At 52.8% G+C, this 12,810-nt stretch overlaps 1 long non-coding RNA gene across 1 annotated transcript in view; it reads right to left on the bottom strand.

Annotated features, from left to right (window-relative positions):
* The window catches only part of LOC308636207, a 770,476-nt gene that overhangs the window by 256,305 nt on the left and 501,361 nt on the right, over positions 1 to 12,810 (bottom strand). The window lies entirely within an intron of this gene.

The raw sequence follows: 12,810 nt of genomic DNA, 5'->3' as shown, positions 1-12,810 counted from the left end.
CCGCTGCTCCAAGCTGCCACTCTTCCTAGGGGATCAGGGCTTGTTGAGACAAACACTAGGTGGGTCCTACCCATGGCATCCCCCTTCAAAAACATTTGGCCACATTTGCCCATTCTGTTCCTCTCTCTCTCTCTCTCTCTCTCTCTCTCTCTCTCTCTCTCTCTCTCTCTCTCTCTCCTCTCTCTCCCTCTCTCTGCATATTTATTTTCTTGAGGCTTTTGTGAGAACTTGGCAGGCGTCAAGACTCTCCAATACTTTATCATGGATCTCCTAAGATCAGAACATTCTCTGACAGGACAACAAGGCCATCCTCACCTCCCAGGGCTTTAACATTGACACGATGTTCTCGAAGACACGGTCCAGATTCAGACGTCTCCATCTGGCCCTGAACCTACCCTTTATGACACTCAATCCCTGACCCAGGATCCAATTTGAAAATCAAGCATTGCCTTCTGTCGGGGCATCTCTGCAGCCCCGTGTAATCTAGACTCCCTGCCTCAGTGACTTCCAGGACACTGAGAGTTTGGGAGAGTGCCAGTCACGTGACTTGTAGAACATCTCTCAACTGAGATCTGTTTGATTTTTTTTTTTAAATTGGATTCAGGCTAAATGTTTTGGTGAGAGGCTGTTTGGGTGATGTGTGTCCTTCCCTGTGTGTCTGATCAGGAGCCACAGGATGTTGCTTTGTTCCGTGACTAGTGATGCTGAATTTCACTACTTGGTTAAGGTGGTTTCTGCCAGATCTCCTCAAAGCAAAGTCACCCTTGTCCCTTTGTTCATGACTCATCTGCAGGGTGGTGCTTTGAGACTGGGAATATCCTGTGGCCCAACAACACTTTAATAGCCTCAGCAACCCTTGGTAGTCCCTGCCCAGACTGATTGCAAGGTACTGATTTTTTGATTCCATGATCCCTTCTGTTTATCAGTCAGTATTCTTCTATCAACAAAAGACCTATTTTTTTTTTCTCTCATGGTATTCCTTTTAACCTTTGCAATACCACTGCTGGATGCGAATTATCTCATCCATTTTACAGATGGGGAAATTGAGGTTCAGGGAGTTTAAAGCACTTGTTGAGTGACAGAGCCAGGATTCAAATGCAGTCCTTTCTCATACCTGAGAGCTCTTGCCCACTGCCTTCTAGGAAATTTCTCAAATGCCTAAGTCAGTTTTTTACCCCTGCCCTCTGGAATCCCCTTGAATTCTCAGATGGCTTCTCTGATGACTTCCCTCTGGGCAGGGGATGAGGAGCATGTCCTTTCTCTGTGGGATCCTGTAGCAGAAGGGGAAGGCATTTGGAGTAGCTCGTGGGAGCAAGGGAGGAAATTTCCTCTCTAGGCTCACCCATCCCCCCACCCAGCTCACCTCCCACCTGAGAGACATAGCACCTCTACCTCCCTCCCCTCTGTGCCCCCACTCAGGACTCCCATCCCTGTGGACCCTGCTCCAGAACATGGCCCTTGCCATGTTCTAGGCTCTATGGAGTATGACTGTGGTGGTTCCAACCCCTGGAGCTTCGGAGATGGCCCCCAAGGTCAATTTCTCTGCTCCCCAGACTCCTGAAGACACACAGTACAATCCTCCCACATGCCCGACCTCTAGGTGGGGAATGTGGCCACTGGCTCAACACCAAGCATTGCCTGCCCAGGCCTGGTTCCAGAGCCATGACCTGGGAGCGGGGGACATCAGGAAGGAGAAAGCGGGTGGGGTCCTGTGCCTATGCCCACCCTTCCCCTTTATTTCTCATTCTTTGCTCCACACCCTCTCACATTCTGTTCCTTCATTAACCAACCAACTGGTCACCTAAGGTGCACGAGGCAGAGTGCTGGGGTGCCGGCAATGAGACCTACGTTGGCCTTCAGGGAGGTCACAGACAAGGAAAGAGACCCCTGCACTCTGAGAGAGCCACCGTTCACACAGCAAAGCTATCAGGGAGTCTTAGGAAGCTTTCAAACAATGTGGAGCTTCTTTATGATGATCTGGAAAGGCCAAAGCAGTGCTGCTGTTCTTGAAACACTAGATATCTGTGTGACTGCCTGGGTACTCCTGGGCTGGGCCCTTTCCTCGTTTCCTGGTTTAATGGCTGCAAAACCCCTGGGGATCCATACAGCCACAATCCCAGTTCACAGAAACTGAACTCAGAGTGGTCCCCTGCTGTACCCAAGGCCCCACAACAGATAGCGGGGCTGGAAATTGAACAGCCTCATTCCTAGGAGTGCAGGGCCCAGCTGGGCAAAGGCCTGGGGCCACAAGAAGGGGACACCAGGGAGTGGCAAGGATCCGTGTGACTGGTGGCATCTTCCTCCCCTCTGGCTTGGTCCTCCTCCTTCTTTCTTCCTTCTGCTCTCTCTCTCTCTCTCTTTCTCCCCCCCCCCCCCATTGAGTGCCTCTTGGGTGTCTTATCCCCGCTCCCATCCTCTGGAGTCCCCAGGGGCTGTGGGGCCCACATTCCTCCCTGACTCTCGAGCCCATTAGTGTGTTTACGCTGGAGCCATCTCAGGGGAGCCTAGCCGACCCCCCACCAGGCTTCCCCCCCTCCACCAAGGAGAGTGGCCAGTTGAGAAATGGAGACTGGTCAGAGCCATGGCAGACCTGACCCGGTGTCCGAATTCCTGCCCCCCTGTCTGAACAAGTCCAGGGCGGCCAAGAGCCTGGAGAGCAGCCGCAGCCCCGGGTCTCACCACCCCTTCCCGCACAGCCTCCCCCGGCTGACAGCCTCTAATCTCAGCTGTCTGCATGCAGCCAGCCCTCCGCGCCTGGGGTCACCTGACGCCTGACACATTTTAATTCACAAGCTGATTTCTGCTTGTTGGCAACATGTCATTTCTGAAATTGCTTTCTCTGCCCAGAGGCAGGAGATGTCAGAGCCGCACAGGTGTGGCAGCAGGGCCGTCCCCCCCACCCCCAAGTTCAGGAAGGATTAAGGGGTGTGGGGGGCACACATGAGATCCTCAAGCTCTGCTTCTCATGTTTCCCCAAGGGCGGGGTGGGGGGCAGGGGTGGAGACCACTGGGAAAGGCCTCAGCTCTCTTCTCCAGCCCACAGAGGCCCATAGTTCAAGACATGAAGTTGTGGTGCTATTGCTGCCACTGATAGTGGCCACAGTAAGGTGTCAGGGACCCTCTCCTGTGCATGACTGTGTCTGAATCCCACGACAAAGCTCAAGTTGGCATTGTTCCTACGTAATAGATGAGAAAACTGGGGCTTGGAGAGGTTAGATCACCTCCCTAAGGTTACATAGCAAGTATATGGCGGGACTAGGATTCAACTCAATGATGGCAACAGCTGGATTGAGATTTGGAGATCTGGGAAGAGATGGACCACGGAGCTGAGGAGGAAGAGTGGGTTGGCTATTTCTCTGTTTCCTTCATGTCTCGGTTTAAACACCTCCAATGAAATTTGCCCACTCTCGCAACGTCTCTGTTCCTACCACCCATCAAATAGTTATTTGCTCCCTCTTTTTTTATTTTCCTAACCTGTTCCATGTACCTCCATTAGCAGTCATCTCTCAGTATTGGCTTCCTTCGTTTTATTGGACAAATGAATGAATGGGAGGACAAGTGCGGAAATGAGCCTGTGGATCTCGTTCTCCGTACTCTCCCCCATCCCCTTTTCCCTCCCCTGCTGCATCCAGCTGCAGCAGGCTTCCTGTGGTAGCTGACACCTTGTCCCTCCCGGACACATTGGCTCCTCACTGCCCAGACTCCCTGCCCTTTGCTCTCCTCCCTTTCCTTCCCTTCACTCCCTCTCGCCTTCCTTTCATGCCTCCCAGAATCTCTGGCTGCCTCAAGCACCAGGAACAAGACTCCAATGAAGCCTGAACCTGGGCTCCCACAGCGGGAGTGAACTGGCCTGGCTGGAAAGCAGCCTGTTGGGACCCCGGCAGAGATGGCACCTGGCCTGACCCACGCTGCCCGCAGAGGTCCCCATCTCTCAGTTCACCTGCTTCTCAGGATGGGCTTCTCCCTCCTGCCCCTCTCTCCAACCCTTCAGAGGACCATGGCTGAGAATACTTATCCCTTGGCCTGGGCCAGAGCTGGGGACGTGGCCAGACTGCCTGGTGTGGAAGTCAGACCAGAAAGCTGTGCTCACCCACCTGGAGCACTGGGTGTTCGGGGATCGAGTAGCAGCTTTAACCCAGAACCTTCCACAGCAGCTCTCTCACTTACTACAGGTGTGAAGAAGATGGCCCCCCAGGTGGGGAGTAAGCTAGGGAAGCCATGGAAAATGCCCAGATGAGCAGGTCCCTCCCAACTCCTGGAGGAGGAAGGGGGCCCCCAGGGGAGCATGGCTGCAGCAGTAACATCCTGAGCACAACATTGGGGTGATGGTGAAATGGAGTGGGGACTGGGGTGCACCAGGGGACATATGTGGGGTGATGTCTCATTTCCTCTCCACTTTGTGGTCATTAATGAAGGGTAATATGTATGTTCCCATTTAAAAATCATACCAAAAAAATGAAATCAGAATCCAGTTCACAGAGTATGGTCATATGTCCAAGAAGAAGGGTCAGATTGTTACTAATAAACAGTTTTCAGGGAGCACAGTCTTGGGAAGGGGAGTTAATTGGACAAGCCACCTTTCTTTTTGGAGTCTCGTTCATTAAAAAAAAAATTGTATATAGATATCTTTCTAAATGTCTCTCAGATGGATGGATGGATGGATAGACAGACAGCATACACGGTAATCCTGGCATGTGCCAGGCACTGTGCTGGGCCATAGGGATGAGGCAGTTAATAAGGTAGGCAGGGACCCTGCTCCTGAAGGATGGGCAGATAAACAAGTCGTCACTATTCAGTGTGATGAAACTGACAGCCCTGCTCCCTGGGGCAGCAGGATCCAGGGGCTGGGGATGGGGGCAGGACAGAAGAGGGACCTTTCACTGTGTTCCTTGTTATTGCTTTTAAACTCTGAACCATGTGACTGTATTATAGGCCCAGAATAGAATAGGATAGCATAGAAATAAAGCAGGATGAGTTTTAATGAGCAGGACACAGAGGGGTACTGCCCTGGCCTCTGGTAAGTCAGAAAAGGCTCCCCAGAGGAAAGAGCCCAGCTGCTGCCTGAAGCTTAAGAAGGCGTTTGGGGGTGTGGGGGGGAGCCGTGGGGAGCTGGATGCAGGTATCCTGGAAGGTTATGGCGTAGGTTATGATAAAACCCACCTTGCAGGCTCCCTGGAAGGGTTGGAGAGTGTCCCTAGGAAGTGCCTGGCACACAGGATTATCATTTCTTAATTATAGTTGCTGTCCTTGGCTGCGGCTAGGGAGAGAGGACTCTGATGCTGCAGCTGATTCCACTGATAAACTCCTGGGCCTCTGGAAGTCCCTTGGGGACAGGAGCTCCTAACACTGCTGCAGCATTTTACAGTGTACCTCAGTCTAGCCTTGGGTGCCCCATTCCAGGGGTGCCTGGCTCTTCTGAAAACAGTGCCTTGTCAAATGCAGGACCCAAATGACTCCTGATGGGCTAGTGGCCTATCTCTTGTCATAGACCAAGAAACCTCCCCATGCAAAGAAGGGACAGAAGCTCTCCCTGCAGCATAGTGTTCACAGTGGTGAAAAACCACAGCTCCGAGCCCTGGCGGGCACCTGGCACCATGTAAAACACTTTACTCAGATGAACTCCTTAACCCCACACCTAGCCTACCAGGAGCCAGGTACCATGCAGAGTAGGAAACAGAGGCATGCAAAGGGTAAGTGACCCTCATGATGTCATGCTGTCAGGCTTTGGACCCAGGTGGCCTCTCAGCCACTTCCTGGCCTCCAAAGAAGAGTGCTCCTGTCTCAAATTGTGTCTGCTGGCCTGCTCGGCCCTGCCCTGCAGTAGAAGAAAATGATCTCTCAGTCTGATCCTACTAAGCACAACTAGACTTCATCTGTGTCCCTAAGTTTAGGAAATCTGATTTCCAAGCAGGACAGAGGGTCAGGAGTTGACTGAATCTAATGCAGGATGGACAGGAGTGTACTACTCCCTTAGAGGGGTTCCGCCTTTGGATCAGGACCTCTGGGCTGTGACCATCTTAGTCCAGCAGGAACATCCCCTCTCGCCCTCCTTGGAAGAAAGTGGAAGTCCTCTCCTCACCCACAGGTCCATCATGGCCTTGGTGGGCACCAGCCAATGGCCAGTGGTCATGGCCTCCAGATCCTGTTGGCTAAATGGAACTCTGACCCCCAAAGACTGAATGAGACCTCTGACCTTTGACTCTGAAAAGGTTAATGGAGATCTCTGACCTTTGTGTTTCTGGCTCCTCTTCTCCCTGGCATCCCCTGGCCCGGCATCCACACCTCTGCTGTGGTTACTGAGAACTTGTCTTCTCTTCCCTTCCAGATCCAAGTGGTCTGGGGGAGATGGGAGTGGAAGGCTTCAAACCTTCCTTTCCTTCCTCACAGCCCTCAAGCCCTTCCTTGTCCTGAAAGTGCCAGTTGCATTTCATTGACTCCTAAAAGGGACCTTTGCCTTTTGATCTCTAGGTGGTTGAGGAAGGCTTCCAGGAACAGCCAGGCCCCAGCCTTGCGACCTGGATTGGCATTCTTAATGGACGGGCCTCCCCTGATCTCTACACCATCTGTAAAATGGGAATGACAGCACTAACACCGATGTGGTGAGGACGACATTCGCTCACCCAAGTGCTGCCAACAGTACCTGGCACGCGCCGGCTCTGATCCAGAGTTGGCTGCCACGGTTATCAGCTGTGATCATCGAATGCAGGCCCCTGGAAGCCCCTCTCACGCTCTCTCTTCCACCTGCATCTCCAGCCCGGAGGCCCTGCCTCATTCTCCCGTCTGTTCTGTGTCTCTGAACCCCGTCCCTCCTCCTCCTTGCTCCCCTTCCCTCCCGGCCTAGCCCCGCTACTCCTGCGGCCTTTCGCTGGCTAATAATGCTGCTGTCAGTTCAGATTAGAGCCCATTACGTTCCTTCATCTCAGCTTAACATTTTTGTGGTTTCCCGTCTCTGCCTAAAGTGCTTCCTGAGGGGCAGGGGCTGCCCAGCTGGAGGGTGCTTTGGAGGAAGAATGCAGATCTGTGGTGAGGTTCCCCGGATTCCTGCCCATGGCAGAGGGCTGGATGGGGGAGCAAAGGGGAGCGCTCCTCCAGGGACTGCCATCAGGGGCTGAGGCCCCGAGACCAGCCAACAGGAGCTCTCAGAGGCTCCGCGTCATTGTACCCTATCACCCCAGGACGGACAGCACCTCCCTGGCGACTTGTTGGTCACTGAGTCTGAAAGGGGTCCCGGGGTTGTGGATTATGCCACTCAGAGACCCCTGGTGGAACTACTGGGCACAGGCCTTGGGCTGGGATCTGTCTGTTGCAGCCACAGGTTTGCACTCAGTTTTGAACAGTGGCATCCATGGTGACCCTTTTCAGACCTTGCCACAAGCCTGCCTTCCTGAGGCCCAACCTCCAAGGATCTTCCCAGCCATAGGTTTCCTGAGGACAAAGGCAGGAGCAAGGGAAATGGGAGGGGGTGGAAGGCAAGGACCAGAGGAAGGCAAACAGTCATTTTAATGAGCGCTTCCAGCAGGCCACCATTGTGCTGAGGACTTTGTGTGCCTCAAACTATTGACATCCTATCACAGCCCGCATCACCATTTCACAGGAGAAGAAACTGAAGCACAGAGAGATGCAGTGCCTTGCCCAGGATCACACAGCTAGGAAGGGAAAAGCAAGGAGGGGCTCATCTGGGCCCCTCAATCCTTCCCCACCCAGTTCATCAGCTCAGCTGGGAGCATGTCAGTGTGCCTAGAGGGAGCGCCAACCAAGCAGGAAGTTACCACCATCAAGAGATGTGTCCCTGCCACCAGGCCAGAAAGACTTCCAGTCAGAAATGTCCTCATGTGGGACCCAGTTTTGCCCTCTCACTAGGGCTGGTCTTTTTTGTGCTCTGATCACACTGACCAAAGGACCACCCACCATATGCAGGGGCTTCAGGGACTCTAGAGCTTTTTTTGACTCCAAAGTAAATGGATTCTGTTTCTAGTGAAGTTAATGCCAGCTCTCAGAGTTTCAAAGCCCCCCTTTTACTCTTGCTGGCTGGACATGTCACACTCCTGTTTAAAAACCTCAGCTGCTCAGGCACAGTGGTGCACGCTCGTAATCTCAACTATTTGGGAGGCTGAAGCAGGAGGATTGCAAGTTCAAGGCAAGCCTGGGCAATTCTAACAAGACCCCAAATAAGAAATAAAAAAGGACTGAGGATGTAGATCAGTGTTAGAGCACTCCTGAGCTCAACCCCCTAGTCCCCAAAAAACAAAACAAAATAAACAAAACCCCTTAAGTATCTGTCCCCAGCTCTTCTGCACCTCCCAGACCCACGTCTCCTGTGCCTCTCAAGGTATCTATTCCCCATCACCTGAGCCACTCCTGCTGTCCCTGCAGCTGGCTAACTGTGGTACCTCTGTCTTTGCTCATGCCAGTTCTGCAGAGGATGATTTCTCTCCTTTTGAGGAAACTCAACTCCCAACTCCTGTTCAACCTGAGACTCAGCCATAGAAGATGTCCTAGCTCTCCCCAGAAGGGACCTTCCCCTCATTGGGCCAGTCTTTCTTTTGTGCCCCATGAACCTCCCTTCCATCCTCATCTCTCCCCTGCACCAACTGCGGGCTCTCGTGAGCAAGGCTTGGCCACATGGGCCTCAATTCCTGGAAAAGTTCTTTGTCTTCTTTCCTTCTGTTCTTCCTTCCTCTCTCCCTCCCTCCTCCCCTTTCACCATCAATCAATATTTATTCAGTCCAGCACAGACCAGCTGCTGGGGGCTCAGGGGTAAGTGAACATTTCCACAGAGTTCACAATCTAGTGGAGGGGTAGATAATCAAACACTCACACAATTAATCAAAAGATCGATTACCTCTGTGGGGAATGCTCTGTTGAAGAAGTACGTGGTGCTGGGTCCTACCATGCAGGACGCCCTGACCTTTCTTAGGATGCCTGATTGTGAAGATTCACAATCAAAACTTTCCCAACAATCAGCATCACGTTGACTGGCTTCTCAGACTATTCATGTGGCCAGTGCAGTTAGAGCTTGGGGTTCTTTTTGAACCCCAACTCCTTTTTCTCTCTCCTTGCTCAGACTCATTCATTACCTACCACCACCACCACCAGGCTTTGTGGGGTGCTACCAGGGGACCTAGCTCAGAACATTGTGGGTGGACAGTGCAGGTGAGCAGGGCAGGGAAGGACAGGACACTCTTGACTTAGGCAGGTCTTTGTCAACGTGTCATTTGTGGGATCTTCTCACTTTGGGGAGAAGTGACAACAGCCATCAAGTTCTGAACTGTGGTTGGAAGTCTGAAAAAACAATCTGGAAAAGCTCTGGCTTCTAGAGAGGTTGATATGACATTACCAAGAGAAAGAAGCAAGGAGCCCAGTTCACTCTCCTGGGCAAGGGCAGATCCCCAGAAGAGCCAAGCTGGCCAGGCGGGGGCCATGGATCATGGGTGGGACCAAGTGTCTCTGTGGAAATAGAGATATCTTGGTGGCCATCTTTATCAAGACACAATGAAGCGCTTGGTTGGTTTTAAATAAACTGCACGCTATTTTATTATCTTGTTCTGAATAAAATGTATTTACCCCCCCCCAAAAAAAAGACACAATGAAGACTATTAGCACAGCTGGATTAGAACAGCTGCCGGCCCCTATGCCACCTTCCTGTGGTCAGTCTGTTTGTGGCACAATCCCCTATCTACCTTGGTTTGACCTGGTAACTTAAGACCATAATACCCACCTCCATCCATTCACCATGGCCAATGATCCCACTCCCAAGGTTTGGAGAATCCCCACTACGCTCTCTTAGGTGTCACCCTCTTATCATCCACGTAACCGACACTCACTCACTGAACACCTAGAGCATCCAAAACATTGCTGGGTTAAAATGGCATGATGAAGTCACCTAGTCACTGTTACTCTGGTTCGCTAAACTCAAGGCATTAGGGATACAGATCAGTGTTGGAGACACAGCCCCATCCTCCAGTGAGCTACAGCCTCAAGGGACTAAGCACCCAGCCATGTGATTGACGGAGGCCCTTCCCTTCTCTGGGCCTCAGACCCCTACTCAGTAATAACAAGGAGGGTCAGACTAGCTGACCTTGCTGGGCCACGTATAATTCTGATGTAGGTTCTACACACAAGGTCACTGGGTGAGATGCAGGTGTCATTAAGTCCCCCTAAGACAGGTGCCAGGAAACCTACCAATTGGGTAATTAGGCTGCCCCGACCCTGCACCCCTTGAGGGGATAGACATGGACTTCAGCTGCCCTCTCCACAGTGGCGGAAGCAAGTGCGCCGCAGGGGTCCCCTGGTGGAATGTGACTGTGGTGGGCGCTGGGACAGAGGGCTCGGCTGACAGATCTAAGGCTGCCGCAAGCCACCAGGTCTCCGTGGGGTGGCCTGCCGGCCTCCCTCCTGTGGAATGACAAGCCCCGCTCCCCCCACCTGGCGTTTAATCTTTAATGCAGCCCCAGCTGCCCTCGGGCTGGACCCATCAACCCACCCGCTCTGATAAAAGCGATAATTAGCTCTTTTTCAACTTTTCCCTTCTCCCCCCTCCACTCTGATGTGTGAGCATTGGGAGGATTCCAGCTAATGGGCCTGCCCTCAGCCAATTCCCGGCCCATGTAGGCCGGAATGCGGGGGTCATTAGCCGGGCCTCCCGGGCAGGGGCCTGTGTTCTCAGGACATGCTCGCCTGCCCGCTCTGGAGTGTCCCAGGCACCAGGAGCACTCGGCCCCAGCAGAGTAGACCTGCCCGGACCTGCTGGATCCCACCTCCCTCCATGGCAGCCCCTGCCCACACCTCAGCAGAGCCCACTGGAAGGTGCCCTTAGGCTCCATGGGGCCAGGCTGAGAGGACACGGGGCCATCCATCCCCAGGCATCACCCTGCTTCCAGGGCAGAGAGCCCAGGCTGGGTTCAGGCACCGGTCAGTGCAGAGGCTGCTGGCTGGGCTTCCCCACCCCCGCCCTGTCAATGGCTTATAATAACTAACTTGTGCACGGAACCTCGCCCTTTACTGAGTGCTTTCAAATAGCTCAACCAGGAGGTAGCTACAGTCCGGGCTTAATCATGCAGGCTAAGGGAGCCCGGCTGTGCAGGGCAATCCCAGGCTACCCCATGGGTGTCACGACAAATGGATTTGCAAGAAAGTGCCACAGCTCCCTCATCTCTGAGTGGGGACAGTCACAGTGGTGCCCACTTTGTATGCTGGCATGAAGACGGAGTGGGCTGACACATGTGAGGTGCTCAGCACCCTCCATTGTTGATGTTCTTGGTTCTCTGCACAGGCCTCTGTCTTGCAGGGGTTCAAAAAGGTTGCAACTTTCCCAGATTTTATTTATCTTAATAATAAGGATAATTGACTTATCTGGTCTGCACAGTTTTGTGTTTAGGTCCCATTAGTCCCATTTTCCAGAGAAGCAACTGATAAATGGCAGGTGCAGATAGATGTTTTCTGCTGCTCCCAGACACCTGCCTTGTTTGAAATCCTCTGCTGCTGGGGAAGCCCCAATCCTGCTGCAAATGCCTGAGGATCCGAGAACTGGGGAGATGGGGTCAGAGAGGGGCCACACCTGAGCTTGAGGGGCAGGGCCCTGGTGCTGGTGGGGCCTCAGAGAGGCCTGGTGGAGGTGGAGGTGGCTTCAGCTGGGGAGGAAGAAAGGCCAGGTTGGTGTCCAAGTCATGAGCTGGTCGTGCTCCATGGTGGTCATCTCTGCTCTGCCTCTGTTTTGTCCACCCTCCAACGGTGTGCTGGTGACATTCTTCACACTGCAAGGCAGCCCTGGCCAGTCACTGTCCCCTACACCCCCGGATTCCAGTGCCCAGTTGGTGGGGAGTGTGTGAGACAGAGATGCACAGGCCTGGCCTGGCCGCTGCCCATCAGAGCAGGCCAGGAGGAGCAGCCGGCACCGATGCACTCAGGTCTCGCTGGGGCTTTGCAGATCTGAGCAAAATGGTCCCAATTGTGATTCTCCCAGAGTTTCCTGAAGGGACAGCTGGGTACCTACAATCTGGTTGATGTGCCAGGAAAGGAGATCACAAGACAAACAGAAAACTTCAGAAGAGAAAGAGCTGGGCTGAGCCCACAGGGGCACAGGAAGGCTCCGACTGCAGCTGGGGAGCCTGGGGCTCTGGCTTAGCTTCCTCTTCCCTCCTCTGTCCAGCTCTAGCCAACACCCACCAACTTGTGACCACCCAGTGCCAGAAAGCTGAAACCACGGGGCCTCCATCATGAATGCCCAAGCTCACCAGCACCCAGATTGCCATAGAGAAACAGATGAGTAGTTACCTACAAGTAGGGTGGAGGGAATGGGAGTGGGTTTTGTGGGGAGTCCTGGATTAGATGGTGGTGATGGTTGCCCAACTCTGAATATGCTAAAAACCACTGAACTGTATAGTTCATGATGGTGACATTTATTGTATGTGACTTCTATCTCAAGGGAGCTCTTATTTAGAATATGCTAGGAAGCTGTTAGGCAGATAGATTATCTTATCTAATTCTTACAGAGTCTCCACATTGGAGGTAGGGAGATGGTTAGTGCAGTGGTTAAGGTCTCAGAATTTTCAGTTGAAGTATGAAGACAGTACAGCCTCAGCTCCATCCTCTACTAGTTCAGGGACCTTGAATAAGTGACCCAACCTCCATGAGACTCAGAGTCCCCTTGTTAAAGGGGCACAGATACCTGCATGTTATCTGCACAGCTCTGTGGTTGGTATGCAGGAAGTACGTAGGTATTGTCACTATTAGATGTCATAGTAATCTAACAGTATTATGGTTTCAGAAGTTCTTTCCATGCTTAAACTGTTCAAGTCCCCTGAAAGTACA

This window comes from Spermophilus citellus, assembly GCF_964194105.1.
Source record: "Spermophilus citellus genome assembly, chromosome: 17".
NCBI lineage: Eukaryota > Metazoa > Chordata > Mammalia > Rodentia > Sciuridae > Spermophilus > Spermophilus citellus.
The sequence above is the reverse complement of the archived record's forward strand: the minus strand, read 5'-3'. Positions and strand labels throughout refer to the sequence as shown.